This window comes from Centruroides vittatus, unplaced genomic scaffold (genome assembly GCF_030686945.1).
Source record: "Centruroides vittatus isolate TY-2023 unplaced genomic scaffold, ASM3068694v2 contig_1695, whole genome shotgun sequence".
Taxonomy (NCBI): Eukaryota; Metazoa; Arthropoda; class Arachnida; order Scorpiones; family Buthidae; genus Centruroides; species Centruroides vittatus.
In genome coordinates, this window is record NW_027121028.1 from 152,008 (window position 1) to 175,587 (window position 23,580).

General features: G+C 28.7%; 1 protein-coding gene across 3 annotated transcripts in view; it reads left to right on the forward strand.

Moving 5' to 3' along the window:
* The first annotated feature begins 249 nt into the window (after window positions 1-249).
* Window positions 250-23,580, forward strand: part of LOC136969033 (NAD(+) hydrolase sarm1-like) — a 71,186-nt gene continuing 47,855 nt past the window's right edge. Inside the window, exons 1-2 of one of the 3 annotated variants that reach the window (XM_067263108.1) lie at window positions 250-388; window positions 2,360-2,525. The gene's annotated coding sequence lies outside the window, so the exon portion shown is untranslated. Of the gene's footprint in view, window positions 389-2,359; window positions 2,526-5,297; window positions 5,635-23,580 lie in introns of those variants that run through there. The other 2 variants (XM_067263107.1, XM_067263110.1) reach the window with 2 other exon arrangements.

Consider the following 23,580-nt stretch of genomic DNA (forward strand, 5'->3'; position numbering starts at 1 on the left):
AATTTTATTTTTATAACTGACAAAAATCGATAAATGTAGCCAGCGGATCTCTGATAATCTTTCATCAAAAAGCAAAAAAAAAAAAAACAAAAACAAAAATAAATCTTCCGTATTCAAATTATTACTCGTATGATAAAATTATGTTTTTTATAAATACATGCATTATTCTTCGATTAATATTAAATCCAAAAGTGAAAATAAAACCAAAAAATATTAATAATTCTACTTGACGCCTGAAAGACGCGTCAGATGGCGCTGTAGATCTAGGAGAACGAACCGGTCTTCCGCTTTCGTATCAGACTGCTTCATCGTAATGTCACCTGCAAGTTGGTATTTATACCGTTATTCGAAATCGCCGTACGAAATAAATACCGCGAACGACATTACGGTAAGTTTGGTAAAGATTTTGACGCGTAGACGAGGTTAAATTCGCGTAAAAACGGCAAAATTGAAGGGATAATTGCCGCTTTCCCGTGCCTGTTCCATCGTCTGCTCGAGACAGACGCACGAGCGTCAATGATCGTCTGCTTCGTCTGCTCCTTAGGCCTAATGTTCATAGGAACGTGTGGGTGTTTCGGATACGTTGGATTTACGTTTCGATTTTATAACTCAATTAATAAAAAAAACCTAACTCCTACACGTCCCTTACGATCCGGTTAAGTTTATATTAAGGTAATTACTACTCTAATTATATATAAAGGTATAAAAAGTTTATTATTGCTTGGGGTTACTCCGTAATGATCGGTTATACGAATGTTTCCACTAAATTAATGGTCATTTTAGAGAGAAATGAGAACAGATGTGGGGATACACCCAACATGAGGCACCTCGTTCCTTCATTCTTAACTTCATCAGCCGATTACACGAAGTTCAGACTTTAAACACTGTTTAATAGCTAAAATATATAAGTCTAGATTAGTGGATTAGCTAGCACACATGGTGGTTTAGGGTATTTGACCTTCTGTTTGCGATGAAAAATATATATACAGCCTATATAATTATACATATAGACAAGATAATACCCTAAACTACAGCTTAAACCATTATTCTGTGCTAGCTAATCTTCGAGAGTAGACAGATTTTTGTTTGCTTAATTACCTAAAACATGTTTTAGTAAATTCATTCCCATCCGTTTAAAATCAGCGTATTACCCTACTGTATATAGGTATTATACAGCGTACATACTTTATATACCTATATATATGTGTGTATGTGTGTGTATAAATGCCGATTTTAAACGGATGCGGGTCAATTTATTAAAACATTGTGTTTTATGTAATTATGTAAACAAAAATCTAGTCTAAACTCGAGGATTAGCTAGCATAGATGATGGGTTAAGTCGTGATGGCCTTTCTGTTTGCAATGAAAAAATGTATATACGGTATGTATACATTTTATACATATATACACACATATACATTTGTATTTCATTGTAGACAGGTAGGACCAATACCCCACACTACAGCTTAAACAAACATATTCCTTGAGTCTAGACTTAAAATTTTGTTTATCTAATTACCTAAAACATAATGTTTTAGTAAATTGACCCCATCCGTCTAAAATTAGCGTGTATACTGTATATACCTACATATATATATAGATATATAAACGTTTACGTAAGTAGTGTCACCTATATTTAGATATAGGGTCTCATCGTATTTATGTATATATATATATATATACGTTATGGCATCTTATTGTTAAAGTTTTATATGAAACTTTACTTTATTAATAATATATATATCTATATGTATAAACGTTTATCGTATTGTAATCTTTAAAAAGGAAATGACTAGAGTAAAAATGTTCTTGTCATTTCTGTTATGCACTGTATATTTTGTTGGCAAACTTCACTCACTAATGTTATATGATGGATCTTTTCCAAGACATTAAAACGTAAGAGGAAAAAAATTCATTTGCAGCTACACTAATCTTTTAAAGTCTTATTAGAAGTTGTTCCTGTTTGTAAATCCATCGGTTTGTTTAGAAAATATTTATTTTTCCTGACTGACAGTTTTGTTTGTTTACATTGTAAAAAACATATGACGAATCGAATTAAGACGGGATAATAATTGATCTTAATTCCACTTCTTGAAATGAGCTTCGTCTCTATTTAAAAGTCTCGTCGATTTGCATTCAAATTTAATATGAAAATTTTATCCTTGAAAAATTCTTTTACATATTTTAAACCTTAATCAAAAATTTCCCTTCGATCATACTTATAATGTAATAATTTTTATTTATAGCTATATATAATATGCTTATTTAATTTAATAACTTAGTTAATAATTTTTATATAATTAATTTGCATAAAATAATAAAATACTTTATGCATAACTTATATTTATTATCGTTATAGGAAATGCACTTCGTTTGGTGTAATAAAACTTTTATGGATGTATGATGCTTCCAGGATTTTGCAGTCTATAGATTTATTATTTGTTCCCGAAGGCATTCGATATGTTTTTATAAACAAGGACATTAAATACAGGACAAGGCAAGGATTATTATCTCTTAAGTAGTTAGTGAATTCTTGCATTATTAACCTCATTAGTTTCTATATCTTAATTATGTTTTCCATCGCGAGATGGAGACACATACATTATGTATAAATTACCGAATTAAACTTTATAATTTATAAACATTAATAATTATTTAATAAGTTTTTAATGTTAATTAATTACTGAACTAGAATTATGTTTTATTAATATTTTCATATATTCTTGAAAACTAAATTTATTGCATAATTGAGGCTAGTTTGTAATGCTTTGTCTTACATTTCGTAAATCGGATTAAACGATGAAATCTTGTTCGTAATGTTGTTTAGACATTTGAGATTATAATGTCAAGGCCAAATGTAGAAAAAATTCTTACCAAAAGAAACCAACTATAAACAATATACGAATGCATTACTTTAGATTTATAGAAGAAAAGTAATACAGAAATCATTATTAGATTTTTAAATATTTTCTAAATTTTCAAGTGAATAGATTAATTTAATTACGCTATAAATTAAAAATGAACTAATATTACCATTAAATATGCTAATTAACAATTGGACACAACAAGGAACTTTTAAAATATTAATTAATTAATTAATTAAAAAACATCGAGAATTAATTTAATTGACGTCAAATTTTAAGTATTATAATTAGATGATATGCCTAAGTTGTAATTATAACTTTATTCTGGCATGTAACAATAATGAATACGATAAATATATATATATATTTTTTTTTGAAATTGTGAATTCAGTGCATAAAAATGTTTATGATTAAGGATCATAATTTAACCAAATTAAAAAGGATCATAATTTAACCAAATATTACTTATTTGATATTTTCCATGAGCTTCTTCAATTACACCAAATGTAATTCATCATACAATAATTGATGTAATCTAACATATATTACTCGCAAAAAACATTTAAATACAAGAGATCTTATCGTGTGACTTATTCCGTGTTAAGAGGTTTCTTTGTTGTGTGTTTAAACAGTATTTTCGAGATCTGTTATACTTTTGTCATACGATCCAGTTGAATTTTCCGAAAGGAGAGAGGAAAAAATAGTAAAGGAAGAAGAAATAATGTTTGGTGTATCTTAAAGGAACATTTAAAAAATTGTCGTTTTATCAAACCTTTATCTAATGCGCTTCTATTCTTGGAATTTCGATTTTGGAATGCTCTAATTGAGGTTTATCAAACTTAACGTTTCGGTAATTCTTCAAAATTTCTGTCTTTCATTTTTTATTATTTTCAAGCAGTTGAATCCTCTTTCGACCGTGGAAGATTTAATTTAACCTTGACATCGTTATAAACTATTGAAATTTCGAGATCATATTTTGATTTATTGATTTAGTGCTTAAGTGGTTGTTTCAAATAATTAAAAACTGAGGGATTCTAGTAGTGAATGAAAGTAATTTACTATTATTATATTATTTATTTTTCAAAAACTTTGAAACAAACAATGCTTTACATGCTTATATAAATTAAACATTACTATTAGTTACTATAAACAAATAAATTGAATGAAATTCTGATTTTAATTTCACTATTTCGAAGTAGCCGACATTACATAACTATAAAACTATTTTTAAATAGCGTTATAGATACCGTTTATAGTGTTATTGACCCAGAAACATATTTAAGTTCTTGGAATTCAAAATCTGCAAAACTACAGAAACTTTTTTCATATAACGAGCACGTTTTAAATTAGTTTATAATCTCTTGTATAAGTCACGCAATATTGCATACAATTCACACCACAGCATATTTAAACAGAAGTGGACGAGCATCATCATATTTCTAGAATTTGCGTCCCTGGAACTATGTGTACTTTAAAACAAACTATTTTGATCCTGGAAATTAATACAATATCGTAATATTTAATCTAACGATACTTTTAGTTAAATAAAGGAGATTAAAAGTTTTAATTATTATTGCAAAATTTGAAGTGTTTGACGAATAAAATAAGGTCTTTGTATTAGAATCGAAGCATTAAAATTGTCTTAATTATTATATTTATAGTTCCAGCTTAATGAAATTCAATTCAAAACATTAAAATTTAATATATATACTGTATACATATTGAAAGTTGGTAGTTCTTTTTAAATATGAGAGACGTAGAAATGAATAAAATACGCACATTGATTTAGAATTAAAGCCATGTTATTTTAAAATTACATTTATTTATTTTTTGTTTTATCGGTTATTGCGGAATAAAACTTAAATTTCGTTAAAATATAAGCATTTGAAATTAATCTACTAATAAAGAGTAAAAATATTGGATAGCCATCGTCAAACTGGTTATATGAGTCATAAGGTTGCCCTAAAAGGTTTGAAATTTAAGAGGAAAATAATACAGGCAAATTATTAACACGGAAAATACTGTCTAAGAGCCGAAATCTTAATATATTTTAAAAATTGATTTGTGTTATTAGACAATAAAAAATTCCCAGAATATTTACAGCGCAGTTTAAAAGTCATTCTACATCATTAACTCTCTATATCGAATTTCGAAAATTGATGTGGTACAGTTTTCTATAAACATTGTCGTTCCAAAAAACAGTTAGGAGGTCAACTGTAAAAATGTTTGCAGTTTTACAAGCAAAGAAAAAACTTTTCTAAATAGAAAAACTTAGAAAAATGGTCATGCATAGTTACTCCCTTTACAACCAGGTGGCTTTTTGCAGTGACCATTTGTAAATCGATATGGTGGTCCCGTTACCGACACAGAAAAACCAAGTTTGTTTCACTTCGCATCGGAGTTAAAATTATTCCATGGAGATTATTAAGCTTCGATGCTTTCTTGCGTTTCGTTTCGACACAATTTTCACCGGAAAGAATAATTTATTGCATTTTGCATCGTCTTCGTATACACATAAATATCTCGATTGTTTCCAATACCGTCGCCATTGCTTTTTATTAGGAGCCGTGACACGCTTCTTACTGGGTGGGTGCCCTGTTATAATTTTTCAACCGCTAAAATCCGTGTTCTTTTTTCATAATGAAAAACTCTTCAAACTCTGACAAAGAAACCTTATTTCTCTTCTCTGATTGGTCGAAGAGGTATAGAGGGTGTGGTTGAAAACAGTTGCTGCTTCATTTCTGAAATTATACACTGCCTTGACTGACAGGTAGGTAGAAACAAATTTAATTTTAAGAAAGTTATTGCGTTTTATAAAAGATTTAAATTGCATCAACATTTTTAATTTATTATTTTTATCAAATATAAGTAGTTTTTGAATAGTTATACTTAACTGTTAGAGTAAATGGGTCTATAGGGTCTGTAGAAATTTAATTTTTCAACACAATTATTGTATGTAAATCTTTCTTAAAGACAATTGATTATTTGTTTTATATTCAAATTTGATGCGTGTAATCTTATTACAATTAAAAGTAAATTTTTCATGAAATTAACATGAATTTACATACTGGAAATAATAATTTAAATTTTTATTAGACATAATATAAATTAGGATTATTTGCATTTTCTTGTTGCATTTAAGATAAGTGGTTATAACTAACATAATGCATGCTCTATAAATAAAGATGAGGTTAAATACACTTTATCAAATAAAACAAAAGTTTTTGTTCTGGATTAGAAAATACTTAAGAGAGATTCATTTTACTAACACTCAAATTATGTTGATACATTATTACATATTTTAGTGTATAATACCCTAGATCAATATAATAATTTACCAGTACAACAAATTGTAATTAAAATAATGAAAATTTCAATCTAAATTTAAGGATAATTTATTTGGGACATTTGTAAATTAGTTCATACTTAGAAATAATAATGTGGATTTAGGTACTACTTACACCCATCGTAATGACTTTTCTCATTCGAATAAATTATAATTCAATACAGGCTCTGCAGTAATGAATATTGATTACTTCTAACGACTATCTTTTAAAAGAGGGTAATTTCAAGAAGCTAGAATAGTCTGAAATCGAGAGATCAAATTAGCATTTGGCGACAGACGTGTTGATAGAACAGACCGGAGAAACGAGAGTTAAATATCAGTTTGAAGAAGCTTGACTCATTTTAACTGGCAGCGGGGTTTCAGCACGATGAGAAAAGCGTATTAGGATCAAGGGTCGATTCTTGTTTTGGTCATATACGGTTACCACCCAACACACTCTTCCATCTTCCTCTTTATAACCGGACTTCTCGATAGTTTTATATCCTTCGCAACCCATTCTTAATGCATGATTTAGATTTACGAATCCAACTCGTATTTTAATTTTCATAAATCATTCATAAAGTAACTTTGATACTTCAAAAATAGGATGGAATACAATTTAAAATACTAATTATAATTTTATATATTCTGAATACTTTTCAGTTACTAAAAAAGATTACAGCATTTTATCAAGTAATTTAAATGCGAGGTTTTAAATTAATGAGGCTCTCTTATATTTATTTATTTTTTTGTAATATGTACTCCTGTATGTTTATAAAAGTGTTTTCTAGGTTTAAATGTAGACACACTACCATTTGATATATATATAATTTTAGACAATAGTAATAAGCTTATAATTAAGAAATTAAATTATAATATGGCATCGCCTTATTTGATGAATAAATCAAGAGGGAAAACTTGTGATTTCAATATGTAGAGTTAGAAATGGTTACTATGTTACGCTTTCCTTCTTCCTCTGTCTGTATTCATTTTCAGATTCAGTGACCTTGTCTGTTTCGATTTACTTCTTATCTGAAACATCTCTCATCTTTTTTTATATAAAAGTACAATCCTTTTTCCTTTTCATATTCCTACGTTTTGATTTATTCGAAAGTACAAAGAAATACTTTATACACATGAAGTTCTTTACGCATCTGGTCGAACGTTCGTGTCTTAATTTTAACATTTTTCAACTCTAATATTGCATTAAAATAATCTGCAAATATTTCTTATATTAAACATTTTTATGAAACTTAAAATTGTTCGTAACGGCACGATTAATATTAAAACGTGAACTATAAAATCTATATTGTAACGTGCGTATTGCAGAATGAAAAGTGTAAATTTTTTCCTTGGTTTTAATAATTTATTTTTATTTTTAAATCAGCCTTTTCTTTATTCCGAGGTAACATTTTCTTTTCAAATTGGATATCAGATGTTATAAATAAACATTATTATTAAGAATGATATGTTTTTCTTTTATTGGTAACTGAAACTCATTCCCATCTTCGTGAGAACTTACACGAAAATTTTGTTTAGGTTCTTCTTGCCTTCTCCCCCCTTATTAGTTTCTTGTATATAGAATGCTTCCGCTGAATTTTAAATTAATATTTATTTATATTTTTCGTTTTAATATTTTTTATCGTATCGATTTTTCTGTAGATCGTATTAAAGGTATATTAACAAAACTCGAAATATCTTTAAATAAGAATTTATATCTCATTTTTATGAAGTCTCTAACCCTTTATCGTTTTCGTTTTTAATCTTTATTTTCGTTCTATATACAGTGTCGTCACCGGGTTATACGGATATAATTTGCTAATTTTAATAAATTAATTTATTAAAATTTAAGTTTACATTACTTGTTTAAGAGTTACTTGGTCGTATTTTAAAAAATCGCAAGAGAACGTGTAGAAAATTTGTAAAAGCGTTTGATTCGAAATACTGTCCATCCTCGATTTAGCGCCACCATTTATTCACTGAAATTGACCCTAAATCGATTATTGCGCTAAACTTAAAGAACCTGACATGTAATAAAGAGGTCGGCAAACGAATTGAAGTGTTCGATAGTCACGTGATTTGATAACAACAATACCTTTTATAATGCAAATTCGAACATTTATTAATTTATCAGTATTGGAAGCATTCTGTAACATTTATGAGGAAGATCCGTTCGCAAGTATTCATTAGCGCTTTACGAGAGTGACGCTCTTTAGGAGGGCAATATACCGAGGTTTGACTGCAGCAAAAAATATTATGGATGAAATTTAAGCATCATTACGATAAAATCTAAATTTAAAGGTTTAGTCAGGGGTAATATGTCACAATCTTCATGCATGCTAGCTTAATGTACGTTATATTTTTTATTTCTGTTTCGTATTTTATTATAAAATCAATATATAAAATTTTCTTCACAATTTTGTCTTATTTTTTTATTAACATAAACGAAGTTTTCAAGAAAGCATACGAAACTCATCATTACACATTGCCCTATATTGTTATTATTAAATGCCAGAAGGAAGAAATTCGTTACGAACGGCTGATGATGATAAATCAGTTTAATGCATTATTTATGAAATTTAAAATGAGACCAAGTTTCCTCGGCAAGATCATTTAATTAAACAGAGATGAAATATTATAATTATTTTATTAGTATGATTATTAAGTAATAATTATATTATTTTAAAACTAGACTAAATTCTGAATATTTATTTTTTCCTTTTGAATCATTTATATATAAATTATAGAAATTGAAACAAAAATTGTGTTTATAATTAAACATTTCTATAATTTATGCCAATAATTTATATACTCATCAATTATTTTTAAAGAAATAAGATAAATTTTTAAGTTATGAATTTCGATAATTTAAATCGTTTAAAAATTATTTAAAGTAGTTATATTTATGCCCTGTATATGACCCTGTATACTCGATTATGAATTAATTTAACAATTTATTGATACTCTAAATGGCTTTAAACGATGTTTAATCATTATTTTTTTCGTTGGGTAGTAGAATTTACATACAAGTTATTCGTGTGTTTTGGATACAACGATCACGAGAGAAAAATTTTAATAATACATAATAACATAATTAAAAGCTGGGAAAATAATCGTAGTATTGATTTAGATACTAATTGATATCATATTGACACAACATGATATGAATTGCTATAGTAAATACCTTACTTATACAGTATAGCTTACATATCGAAGAAGTAAATACCTTAAGATCATTGATCTTTCGATCAATGATCTTAAGGTATTTATTTGTTCGATAAAGCGATGTTTTACTTTTTATGAAAGATTTTTAAATTAAAACGGATTTAAAACTGCGTTAATTTACATTGGATGTCATGTAGGCTATGTGAAATGTTTACTTCAGCAATTATACTACGAAATAGAATGACATTTTAAAAAATAATATAACATATAAAGCGTAAAACTGTAAAAATTGGACTGGTTTTTATAACTTTATGCGAGTTTCAGCTTTGATATCTTAATTATTCTTTGTTATTAATTAAGTAGAAACTGTAAACAGAATATTTTAAGTTATTTGGGAGAATCGATTAGTCTTGTCAAATGACAATAACTAAAAGTGAAATGTCATGTAAATCTTTTTGTCGAAACTTTTCATACAATTATATCGTTAAATTAATTTTTTTTTTTTTAAATGTTTATTATAAAAACTACATTATAGGCTATTTGAAGAATTTGCACAATGCTAATCACGGATCAAAACAAATTTTTAATTAAATTATGATAAACTAACAAACTTTTTATTTCATAAAACATATATTTAGTTTCTTAAAATCTCATGTTGATAACTGGTAGGGAGGAATATTATTAATTTTTTTAAATCAGTTTTCTAGTAGTCGTGATCATTTTAACTTTAATTACTTTGTTCTTGACAGTAAACAGATTCAGTGAGACAAAAAAAAATGAAACTAAATATTTTCATAATTACACAAAAATCTATTTTAAAAATTTTAATTAAATTAAACTTAATGTAACTATTAAAACAAATAATAATAAAAAAAAGAATCAAACTGAAAAGTGTACGCTCAAATTGCAAGATTAATAAACTTAAAATTGCCATTAGTTTTACAGCAATTAATGCGAGAAAACATATCAAAATTTATCGCATTTATCTTTGTTTGTTCTTTCAAAAACAAACTTGAATTTCAAGCCAGACAAACTTTTCTTTATCGCTCCGTCTGGTTTCCTGAATGCAAATATTCTCTCTTTTAATAGCAGTTTTTATCTTATGAAAATATTAAGGTCAGAAGAAGTTGGCAAACATCGAATGAAGTGTATCTCTTTTAGAAATTTTACTTTGATCGGATGATTACCGATCAATACCCCGCAGACAACAATACATATTTGATTTAATACGCTTGCATTTGTCCTCGACAATGCAAATATATTGGAGGACAAACGCAAAGCGATATAATAACACAGAACGAGCTCATATACGACATATATATGCTGCTTTTCCTACATTATAAATTACATATACGACACAAAGACTGATTTATTAAATTGCATTAATTACGTATTAAATAAACTAAGCTATTTTCGATGTAATAAATAAGTATTATAGAAATTTCCCACAAGAAATAGTCAGATTTGAAATTATTATTAAGGTATTAGAGATAATGTCATCGGTATAGTGTGTGGTTTTAATGACAGTTGATACTTGACCCAATACAACGTGTCCTTCTTCATAAACAGATCGACATGAAGGACAACGGCTGTCCTTAATTTCCATCTCTCTGTAAACACTTTTTTTCTTTTCCCTAATTTCCTTCATGCATGAACTAATTGGTTTTCATTATCTATTTGATCCAGTTTCTCTGTATAATGTTTTAATTTTATTATTAATTAATCACTAATCTTGATTAAAAACTAAAAAAAGCTACCCTTGAATAAATGACCGTCTTTTTTTCTGGTTTGAGCAAATTACAAAAATAGCATTATTATTTAATTAAAATTTTATTTATAGTTTTAATTAATTACATTTAAAATTTGAAAGATTTAATCAAATTTTAATTTAAAATTTTGTTACTTCTACGCAAAATTCGTAAAATGTGGATTTCGTGTAATTAAAGCATTGTTAATAATTATCTTAAAATTAATACAACTATATAACACTATTACAATTTGATCGTCTATACTGTATTTAAGTGAAATAATTTAATATAATTAAATAGTTAAGTAAACTTCAAAATTCAATAATTCATCTAAAGACCCGAGAAACTATGCATTCAGTTCATGTTTCAGTTTATCCCTTGCATTCTTTAGCATTCAAACGACATGAAACTGTGAAAATTGAACAGATATCTAGATAACTTAATATATGCAAATACATTAAGCCTTGTGTTAATGTATATACTTTCAGAGAGAATACTAAATTTGCTCTACAATTATCTTATCACCCTTTTGTTGGAATAAGTTACAGGATGGCCCAAAAATCATTGTAGTCATATTCTGTTCTCTTTGTCTCTGTGAAAGTTTCTCATACATTCACAAAATGCTGAATTGCTTGCAAAGAATACGGTTAATGGACTTTTGGCATCCTGTATATGTATAAAAAGATACATTCATAGAATGCACAAGTCAGTTAACCGTATTCTTTTTAATAAAGAAAATAATACGAATTTAATATTATATTTTAAATCAAGCTTGAAATATAAGTACAATTGAAAAATAAGCATTACAGTATACATGTATTCCAATAACATAGTTTTTATATAAATTTTATTTCTTGAATATACAACTTATACACACACACACACACACACACACACACACACACACACACACACAAACATGAGCATCCGCAGAGGGGAGGGAGGCAAACGAGCCCCTTGTCCTCCTCTAGGATTGAGTAAAAAGTGTCACAAATTATAATCGTGAAAGTGATTGAGATGTATACTTACACCCTTGACTACGAGTCTCTTTGTCTGTCTTGAAAAAGACCCAAAAAATTAAATAATAAAAATTTATTGAGTAATTATTTGTCTCCAAGCTTTGCTCCCTCCCCAGAAAATTTTCTGCAGACGCCCATGTATACGTATATATATATATATTGATTTAAAATGAAATCATGGTTATATGAAAAGAAATTTGTGGGGAAAAAATTTCTATAAAAAAGTTGAAAAATATTATTATGAAAAAAATTTAATCGTGATGAATATATTTTTACAAAAATGATTAGCTGAATGGACGCAATTTTTTTATTTATTTTTTATTTTTGCTTGTAAACGTGAGAAATGGGCACCACTGATTTAACTAATGATCCAGGAACTTATACTGAGGTTAACGCCTAAACCATTATCTATCCGCACCCTAACACTTAAGTTGTAGGCCAGAAGACAGACCAAGCGTGGGATGTTGTCTACAACAATCGTAATTTTTTTCTGATTTAAGCATTGATACACACGCAAATTCACTAGCACACGATCGTACGCCCTGATAACGAAAACGATTTCAATTTTGTCGAAAAATATATTGTAATTATTGATGAGTCATCTCATTATAACGCTAGCGGTAGGTCGGCTATTTAAAAGGTGTTTATAAATTAAAGATAATAGTAGAGAATAATTCGCGAAACGACTCGAGTTTCAATAAAGTTTATCATTCTTATTACACTAATTTAGAAATAAAGTGGCTCTTTTGCTAATGACTCTTTACAAGGTTGTTTTGTGCGTTACTCGCTGTTAGTGGCTTCCATTTTATTTGGAATAGCTCTGACTCATCACTTGGTGAACATCCAGTCTCTTTCCAAAGAAATTATACAGTATATATGCATGTATATTCGTGTATTGGATCGTATTAAGGTTACACTTAATTCTCAGAATTATTTATTTGAAATACAGATGTCTCGAGGACAATATATGCCACCCCCAATACAACAAATAATCGATAAAACCCGTTAAAATAACTAAATAACAATTGTAAAAATAACACAAAATAAAAGGTTTGAAGTATTTTTTACAATGGATTTATATCTGAGGTATTCTAAGTTAAGGTTATTTATATTATTTTATTCTCTATGTATTATTGTTAATTGATACATCTGCCGAAGGCACGAAATCTGTTCGGTTGATAAGATTTATCTGCATATTTTTAAATTTCCTTATAAAGATAATATAATAATCATTTAATTGTACGTTTGGTATAGCCTATTGATTACAAATTTGTTATCGCAGTATTTATCAAAAGAAAATTAAATAACTGAAAGCGTAGGTCGTCACTCATTACTCAAATATTAAGAGATATTCTATCTGCTTTTTCGATGGTATAAGAGAAGATAAACTCTAGTGTCGAGTGATTGGCGTTAAACTTCTGACTTTACAACTTGCGTCATTGTTTAAATATCTCCAAGAACAGGTCATTTACCCGTACACGGGATCATTTCGACAGTTTTCAGTTTCTGTATTTTTATTAATACGAAAATATGATACCGTCGATAAACGTTGATTTATTACCATTAATATAATCTATCCGGTATAATTACATCATCGTAAACTTCTATTAATTATATTAATTAATTTGACTATAAACTCATTTACCACGCGGTTATAATAAGCCGAAATAAATAAATAATTTAGATAACTTTGTATTGATATAGGTAATATTAATTTTGTTATTTTTTTTCTAGCGTACTAAACATGGTAAGTGGGAGTATACTTACTGAGAGGCCATCTTTCGGGTGTAAAATATTTTCATTAGGAAATTTCGTTTAACACAACAATTTACTTTCCCTTTGTTAAAATTCGATAAAGTTGTTTTTTCTTTGCTTTCTTTTATATTTTATTTCAGTTTTTATTAAATAAATATGTAGAATTATCTTTCATAATTTATGTATCTTTATATTTGTTCTTTTAACCTTTAATTTTTTCAACATTATCATCAATTTCCCAAGTATTAGGCATTGATGAGATGAGATCATAACTTACACATCTCACAGGTCAAGTCATTTTATTTTTTCGTCTAAACTTTACTCTGTAAAATATTATACCTTATTATTGGCTTATGTATTTTGTGAGTGTTAACGTTTAGTTTAATGCTTGAAACACCAGCCTTGTAAAATACTTGAGAAAGAATCGTTTGACAGCTTATTTTCTAAAATTAATACTTGTCGATTGTATGGTTAATAATAAAATTTTTGCTTATTGTTGAAATAGCAATTAAGGAGGACATTTACGTTGTTTTTTATCTTTATAGCAAATCTATAAATTGTCAAGATCGTTTTTTTTATTAACAGTTAAACTACCCTAAATTTCCTTTTCTAACCGCACGTTTTGACTGTATTATTTCGTATAATACTTTTACTTTAATGTTTATTATTTGAATAAATAAATAGCATTTATAATTAAAATTTTTGAAAATTCAATTTTTACAAATACACTAATTTATTTAAAATATCTAAAACATTTTAAAGATTTTAATAGAATTAGTATACCTTTCAAGTCATAAACACTGAAGATTCTATTTCAGAGTGCAAACTATTTATTTGTTGACAAAAATAAATGGCTAGTTAATGAAATTTTATTGCGTTAATTTTCATAAAAGATGATGATAAAGTGCAGGGCAATTAAAGTACCCTTGTTCAATGCTCTCTAAAAAGTTATTTATCAGTCCAATCGCAACTAAATTTAGTATAATGACATTAAACGCGCGAAAGATGTTTCCGTACAAAAAGAATTAGTGCTCAAAGTGGCCGCTAAGGAAATTTCGGCGCTACAAGCAACGACAAAAAAACAAGATAAAGGATAAAAAACGAAATGAATATTTTTTAAAGTTTTAAGCTTGGATTTTAAGCTAAAATCAACAAATAACGTTAAATCCCCTCCGTTGTTCATTTTTTATTAACGAAAAAACACTTAAAAACTGGTTTATCGAAGGCATGTTACAAATTTGGCAGCTTTAAAAGACAGTATCACGTTTAATTTGAGAAGCATCATAGAGGATGATTTGCGGTCGGTTGTTCAGTTGCGATCAGTGTTCGTCACCTTCACGAGGATGAGAAACATATTGACCAGTACCTCCTGAATTTCTGAGGTCTTGTATAGTACGAATGTCTTGTACAAATAAAATATTTGTTGCCTGTAGCTCCAAAAACAACATAGTGGTAAATTTTGGTTCTAATGTTTTACAGAAATGTATTGCGCATGTTCTGACATGTCACAATACCAAATTGTGACATTTCAGAACTGCTAAAGCTCTCTCCATGCAGCGTTAAATAGAAGTACTTAGAGGTTAGAGGAGTTTTAGCGTTAAATAGAGAAGTTTAGAGGTGCTTTAATTAGTCTACGATCACTGGGCGTGTTATTAAAGCATAAGATTATGTTAAGAACAAAATTATAAAACTAATGATGATAATACTGTATACTGAAATAATTTATATTTTACGCACATTCTTAAGTACAAACGTAATTAATTACGTTTACTGTTACTAATTACTGTTGATATTTTTTATACCTAGTACTAAGTATTTTTCAGTAAAAATTATACCAAATACAAACCTTTAGAAGTATTAATAGGATAACTTATTCTAGGAAAACAAATTAATTAAATAATAGAGCTAATCCTTATTTCTAACATTCAAAATTTTTAATGTAAATTTTTTTCCTAAACTTTTTACAACTAAGATTTTTCTGTAGAAACTTCAACAGTTTAAAGTAATTAACGGAAAAAAATCTCGAATACGATGATTTAAAATTGTTTCGTTTTAATTAAAAAACTTGTAATGTAAAATTCTCACAAATTATTTTAGCTCATTTCTCTCTTTTTATGTTTTTAATCTATAGAATTTCATTTAAGAAAATCTATAAAGACATTTTTAGAATGGAAAGTTTCAAATAAGTTTAACATCAAGTCCAAATATCTTTTTTAAAAAATCTATAAGACTAATGACTCAAATAAAACCAGCAAAAGAAGAAAATTCGATAAATTTTACGAAGATAATGGCATGTTTTAATGCTATATTTAAAAAATAGATATATAATACGTAATTTAAATGATAAAGTATTATAAAATTATTAAAACTAACACATATTTACAGTTATTATTAAAGGAAAAATTACTATTTAATACTTATATACTTTTGTAACACAAAAAAAATTACTGATACGCATTTTAAATTATACTGGTAAAAGTATACTACTGGTATATTTACCAGTATTATTCCGATAGGTGCTGGAAAGAGATTGGTATGTATATACCAGTATATTTTTCTTAGTAAAAATAGCTGGTATGTAGTAAGTTACATTACTACTTCACTCATATACGTAGTTACTAGTATACGATCTTATTAATTACATACTGGTAAGACATTGAGATTATGAATCTTGTGTTTTAATATATAGGTCTTTTTGTAATTATTTGTTTCCAAGCCTTGCCTTATGGAAAATTTAGGTTTAGGCGTAGGTCTATATTAAACTATCCTATCAAGAAATTTCCGATGTAATAATTGGGTATTATAAAAATTACATTCTCGTGACATACGCATGCAGAAAACGCCATTTTCTTTATCTTATTTAATTCATATGGTAAATTTGGTTTATGGTGCCAAATTGTCTGAACTGCAATTTTTCTCTTTCATCTTTATCGTTTAATCGATACCGCATATCCCCTTGTTAGTTCCATAAAACGACTCATCCAATCAATTCTGATTTTTATCTCCTTGAAAAAATAGATGTTGACTAAATGAAAAATGCAAAATCGTTTATCATTTTTTATTATATAAGTGAACAAGCATTCAGCTTTTTTTATTGTTTATTCCTTCGCAATTGTTATAAATTTATACTTGGCAAACATAATAATAATGAAAAATATTATTTACTTTTAACAATAACAGTTCTACGAATAACTTTTAATTTAAATATTTAATTTCAACTTTTAAGCTATATCTGTTTTATTCGATAAAACCTGTATAAACCGGGATATTTTTCCGTTTTGAACATGTTTTTCTAACAGAAAATCGCTTTGTTCCGAAGAATTCTTTTTCTTTTAGGTAGGTTTTCGTTTTATTCGGGTTTCGTTTTAGTCAGGTTTTATTGTACTTTATTACTTACAAACTTTGCAGAATTTAAAATGAGATTCTTCTCGTTCGATACACAAATTACAACGCTCTGACACACTTTCACAAATTACTAACTCTCTAGCAAAAATTGCCGAATTGCTAGCAAAAAGCACCGTAATTTGACTCTTGGGCCACCCCGTATTTTGAATAATATATCAAGTTTTCTTCATTTCGTTCTTGTTCTGTAAACTGAATAAACTATACTTTAGCAAAGGAAATTAAATGAAAATTTGTGCCAGGTCCCCTTGAAAGCACCGAACTATTACCTGTATTTCTAGTTCCTGGTCACAAAAGATTTATTTAAAACAAAATAGGGCATTAAAACACGAGAATCTTTTATACTTTCGCCCAGTCAGAATGGCCTTTTTTAGCTCTAACGCCGATAAATCTTGCCTAGACCTATTTCGTATTATATCACGTTCTATATCGTAGGAACTATTATAACTGAAAAATTGCCGTTGATGAAATATCGTTGTACATTCGAGGACATGACGTTTCTTTCACTGTGTCATTGTTATTCGAAATCACAATTCAAAAGTACTGTCAATCAACACGACATTGTATTGGAAACATTCAAAGTTATCTGTAAAAAAAAATAATTGAATTAAAACTTCTCTAATCATTCAAAATGAGAACGCTGAATAATTATAAATTAACGATGACGCCCACGATATTCTCTGAAAAATAAATTTACGACGAACCAAAAAATAGGCTAATGGTGTTTCTCTCTTTATTGATTAATAAATGGGCTAATTTTTAATGCGATTTTTTTTCTATTTACTGTCTCTTCGCCTTGATTTTTTTTAAAACCGTCCTGGATTATTTTTCTACAGAAAATATAACTTTAAATTTATATATTCTTAAGTACTTTTCATAAACATGTTAAGTTTATTGAAAATTTATCATATTTCATATTTATAGTCTGTATATAGCGGTTATTAACTTTTATTCTCGGTCGTGCCTCACCAAAGATCGGCCATTTAGACTTTTCTGGGTTTTCTTCGGGTGTCTAACACTTAAATAGGGACCAATTCCCGTAGAAAGTCCTCCCTGGAGGCATCCTCCTTGGCAGTTCGCCCATGCGTTGCGTTGCCACGTCCCATTAAATCAACCGATCGGCTTTTATTGTAGGCTTATTATTTTAATTATAGATCAGGGGATGCGAGTAAATAGTATACAGAAAAAAAATTTCGAAATACAACACCTTATATTTATTTTATAAAATTAAAAAAAAAATAATTTTAATATACCATTATTGTAGGGAATCAATAACAAAATCTTGCAAAAATAAAGAAGAAAAATTCACTCCGGGGACACAAGAACGACACGAAAGTGTCTGCTCGAGTTCCATTTATAAATTCGATTTTATTATTCATTTTTTTAGAGTTACTTTAACATTATTTTATTTCGTTATTACATAAAAGAATTGTTTTTTAATGTAAGACGTGGGCACTCATCCATTTCCTTTAAATATACATACTTTGGCATACAATTTTCAATAAAAAGATACTCCATGGTGGCATGGGCTTATCTATTGTGAAAGAGGAGTTTTGAATAATGAAATGTAGCTCTATTCAATACGTTAATAGATAAGTCGGAACAAAATATTCCAGTCCAGTGTAAAATATATTCTTGGTTATATTTTTGCAGAATTCTACGATATTTACGGTGGTCATTTTTCATAAAATTCATTCTGAAGAACTTACATGAAAAATAACCAATTTCGTATTTTCATATTAGTGTTGGACTAACAATAGAACTACTAATTTATCATTTTGACGGCTGTCTTTGTTAAGCTTTTATTTCTCTCGTATATTTAATCTTGATAAAAATATATCTTTCGACTCATAAATAATTTTAATTACATAATTTAAGAGTTTGTTTTATTGTTTTATTTTGACGTTTTAATATATTTCAGTAGCTTAAAATTTAAAGTCAGTTTGTAGCGTATATTTTTGTATGAGGTCAAATAACAGCCGAGTGGAGAAAATCAGTGAAAATTAGAGGTGGTCGCGGGTTCGCTCCTGGCCAACGGGCTGGCCGCGTGGAGTTTTCAGGGTTTTCTTCACGTTAGTTACACCCTCACGTCAATAAAGAGAGGTTCAATCTATCGATTTCTATAAGAATATTGATGATAGCTTTAATTCTTATTTCGAAAAGTTAATTTTGTTCATTTTTTAAAATGTAGTCTGTATTGTTCAAGATTCAAACAGAAAATAATTGCTCAGAAGTATGTAATCGAAACTGTCATATTGAATTATGATGGAAGTATATCTTGGCTTATGTCAGACAATTGATGGAGGTAAATAAGATTTTCGAATAATAAACTATAGGTAGATGCCTATCCTGGTTAAAATGGTGTTTTTAGGCAGTTCTTTTGATGAAATCTTGATTAATCTGTTTACGATCTGAATACATTGTGACTAATTAACAATACTCGCTTTTGATTACATCAATAAAGAAAGTAATGAATATTCCATATCACGAACCGTACATTGTTTTTCGATAATAGAGAGGATTCTCATGAAGCTAGCGAAGATTTGTCCACTACATTAAAAATTTTATAGAAGTAATAAGTCACTGTAGATGAAACCATCTGCATAGATTCACTCATGTTTCTTACCATCTGAAACCATTGATTCTTCAAATTGCTCGTAATTGAAGGCGATTTTATCTGTTACGCGGTACACGAATAGGTACTGAAGCTATTTTATAGAGTTTCGATGACGTCATCAATATTCTTCAGAACTCGAATACACTCTATTCTGAAAATGGAGTTTCTCCACAGAATTCTTTGAGATATTCTGATTTCCATAAATTTATCATTTTCCGTTTGACTTGTGGGGAGCTTTCGTAACCAAATTTCGTTAATGTAGGTTGCAGGAATGAATATTGTTTATCGTAGTGTCCACTCAATTCTTATACATAATAATTCTAAATAACTTATAAACATTTTTATGAATTGCGTTTCTTTTCGAATACCTTGTAATAGTCTAAAAGTATTAGCGATACGTTTCTTTCCTTTTATAAATACTTGAAAAAAAAACACGAAAAGGAATAAAATACAGTAGAGCATCGATAAGTGGAACGTCGGTAAGTGGAATGGCCGGAAAGTGGAACGATTTTCAGTCGGACTGTGTCGTGCTGAATCAAATGTTTTTGATACTAAATTTACTTCTAAAGTATAATTTTCATGTTTTTTATATTCTTTAATATATTTATTTTGTTTGTACAAAATGCAAAATAATTTTTAACGATACGATAGTCTCGATGATTATTATAAAAATTTTCGTTAGGCTTAAAATCGACGAAAATTCAACACGAAGCGACACGCAACGGAGAAAAATTCAACAGGAAGCGATACGCAACGGAGAAAAATTTGAGCATCGGACAGGTTAATGTATTTTTTCGTACAAAGTCGGAAACTGGAACAAATCATTAACTGGAAGGACCCCAGTCCCCAATTGGTTCCACTTATCGACGCTCTACTGTATTAAATCAATAATTTAAGAAATAGAGTAAGGAGAATCTTGTGCTTCGAAAACGTAGCCGTTGTCGATATATCAGAGACTATACTAAAGATAATCGATGATACCACTCGAGCGATAAATCATAGATATGTGTTCTATATGTTAAAGACAAAACAGATATTTATTCATAAAACATAGACAAATAATATATTGAAACGTCTACGGAGTTTGGCATTTCCATCAGAATTGACTGATGTACTGAAAGCTGAAATTCAGCGAAATGATGTTTGTGAAGTGCTATCAGAATCATAGTTTTCGCTATTGCTTTTTGGATTACCGTTGTATTAATTCGAAAATTGATTTTTTACGGAAGTTATAAATATAAAATGCTGTAAAATAAGATTAAATAATGTCGTTATATATTTTAATTCTAAACTTTTTAAAGTTCTTGAATTAAATGTGTTAGTAAATATATAAAACACAGTTCAAAACTGGATGATCGTCGTCGTCGTTACGGTTAAAGTAACGCATCTGTTGAGTATTCGTAACGACAACCGAGTTTAATATAGAAATTAGAGACGAAGGGATAACAAAAATGGCAGTAACTGAATTTCTGTTAAGTTTGCATGAGAAATATAGTCCATAAGACGAAAACCAATTCGTGTTCCCGTTTACATCTTTTTTTTTTATTGGTATAGAGTAATACAAGGTATATGTGTAGTACTTTTAATGATAGATTGATGTAGCTTAAAGTTTGATGGTCTTTCACGTTTTATCTTGAAAATTCCATTACAGAATATGCATTGGCATTCTTGGATGTGTTTTCAAGATAAAACACTCGGAGGAGATAATATAAAAAGAATCAATCCTAAAAATTGTTTACGTAATGTCTAATAGTGCTTTTACAATGTAATTATTTTGAACAATTGTAAATTATTTTTTATTTTTAAAAGTTATTTTTAATTACGTATTATGATTAGGAAATTATAAAAAAAAATAACATATGATCTTGTAATATTTTAGCTATGAGAATTATTTGCGGGCGAAACCATTTTTGCTACTTCCATTGGTTATATACGAACATTAGAAGTTAAATTTACAACGACGAAGAAACATTAATGACTAGTAAAATAAATTTATGAATATTAGCTACATTGAGTAAGCGCATAAAAGTACCGTGTTTATTTTATTCCGTTTTAATTCTTGGTTAATTGACCGATGATATTTTTTTCCTAATTTCAAAATTTTCAGAAGTAATCGTGAGTTTAATTAATATCGTAAAATTCTACGTGTATTTTCAGCAAAACAAGGAATAATTTCTGCGTTACTTCAAAATCTCCTGTTTTGTAAGACAACGTTCTATAAAAGCCGTATGAAGACGTATCGATTTGTTCATAGCAACACTTGTATTATGTATTTAAATTTAACATGCGACGATCGGTGCCTCCATCTCGTGTCGATATGTTAAGATATATATTACATGCCAGGAAAAAATAAATAAAAATAAAAAGTTACTCTTAACGAACGCGCTTTTATCGGTCCTAAGCCGCACGTAATTAAAAATTGATACACGATAGATTATTAATATCTAGAATGGATCGGGCGGAAACGAGGAAAAAGTTTCGGCGAATGTAATTGGACGAACGGGACGAAAAAAATAGAGAAAAACAAATTACGAGCGTAAAGGCGTTTGGCATCAGCCTTGGCCTAAATTGTCGCCGTCAGGATCCGCTCCTTAAATAAACCGGTGACGAGGGAGTGGTCGCTGCCACCGTACGTACGGTAGAGCGTAGAACGAATGCGAAATAGAGTTTATGAATGGCGTGCAAGGTCTCCCGCTGCAAAAACGAGACGTTAATGAAGCGAGAAACGATTACGATGCATACGACGATCTCCTATGATTTTTTGAATGGACGACCACTCGCTCGCTCTCTTTCTTTCTATCGATTCGGGTGGGTGTCGAACGGAAGTGTCTTATCGCTTTTCGAATAAATACTTTCCTTTTATCTACCTGTTACGTCGTGTTTCAACAAAAATTGTATAACTCCGAGATAAGGACAGATTTACTATGCAATAAAAGCTCCGTTTGCTCATTTTATAATCTAATTAACAATCGTAACAGTAAACTGTGCCTTGTTTATATTTTATCTTTTCTATAACTACCGCATTACGCTTTCCCCCTTATATTTATCGAAGTTTCTACCAAAAATTCGTTATCAATTAAAAAAAAAAAAAAGAAAATACAAGCCGGTTTTGCTGTTTCCCTTTTTTTAAGCTGTACCAGCGTATTCGTTCCAACTGTTATACATATAACAGAGGGAAGTATAGTGAAGGTCTCCAAAATTTTTAAGTTTTTGGAGATCTTCAAATATGAAAAATGCAAATACGTTGGGGGATTTTCTATATGTATGGATGTTAGTGTGTGAGGGAGACGATTTTGTTCACCCAGTTTGAAGCTTAATGTGCCGTTTGTGGAAAATTTCAGAAATTTGGCAGGGAGATTTGTGTATTGGGAGGATTGGTGCTATTCAATTTTGGTGGTTAAAGGTCGAGGGAGTGGGGTCACGTGTGGGGTCAGACTTAATGAAGATATCATTTTTTATTGTTATAAAACTCTTGCCGGAAAAGCTACGCAACTAGTTGCTGTAATTTTTTTTACAGTTGCAATAGCATTGTTTGCTTGTATCTTAGACTTTGTAAGCGAACGAAAAAAGAACAAATGTCTTATTTTATTCGCTAGATTAGTAGAATGAATAATCATCTGCAGGTGCTTTATTTAAAATAGGCAAAAACAACAGATTATTATTCAAAATGTATGAATATGTAACA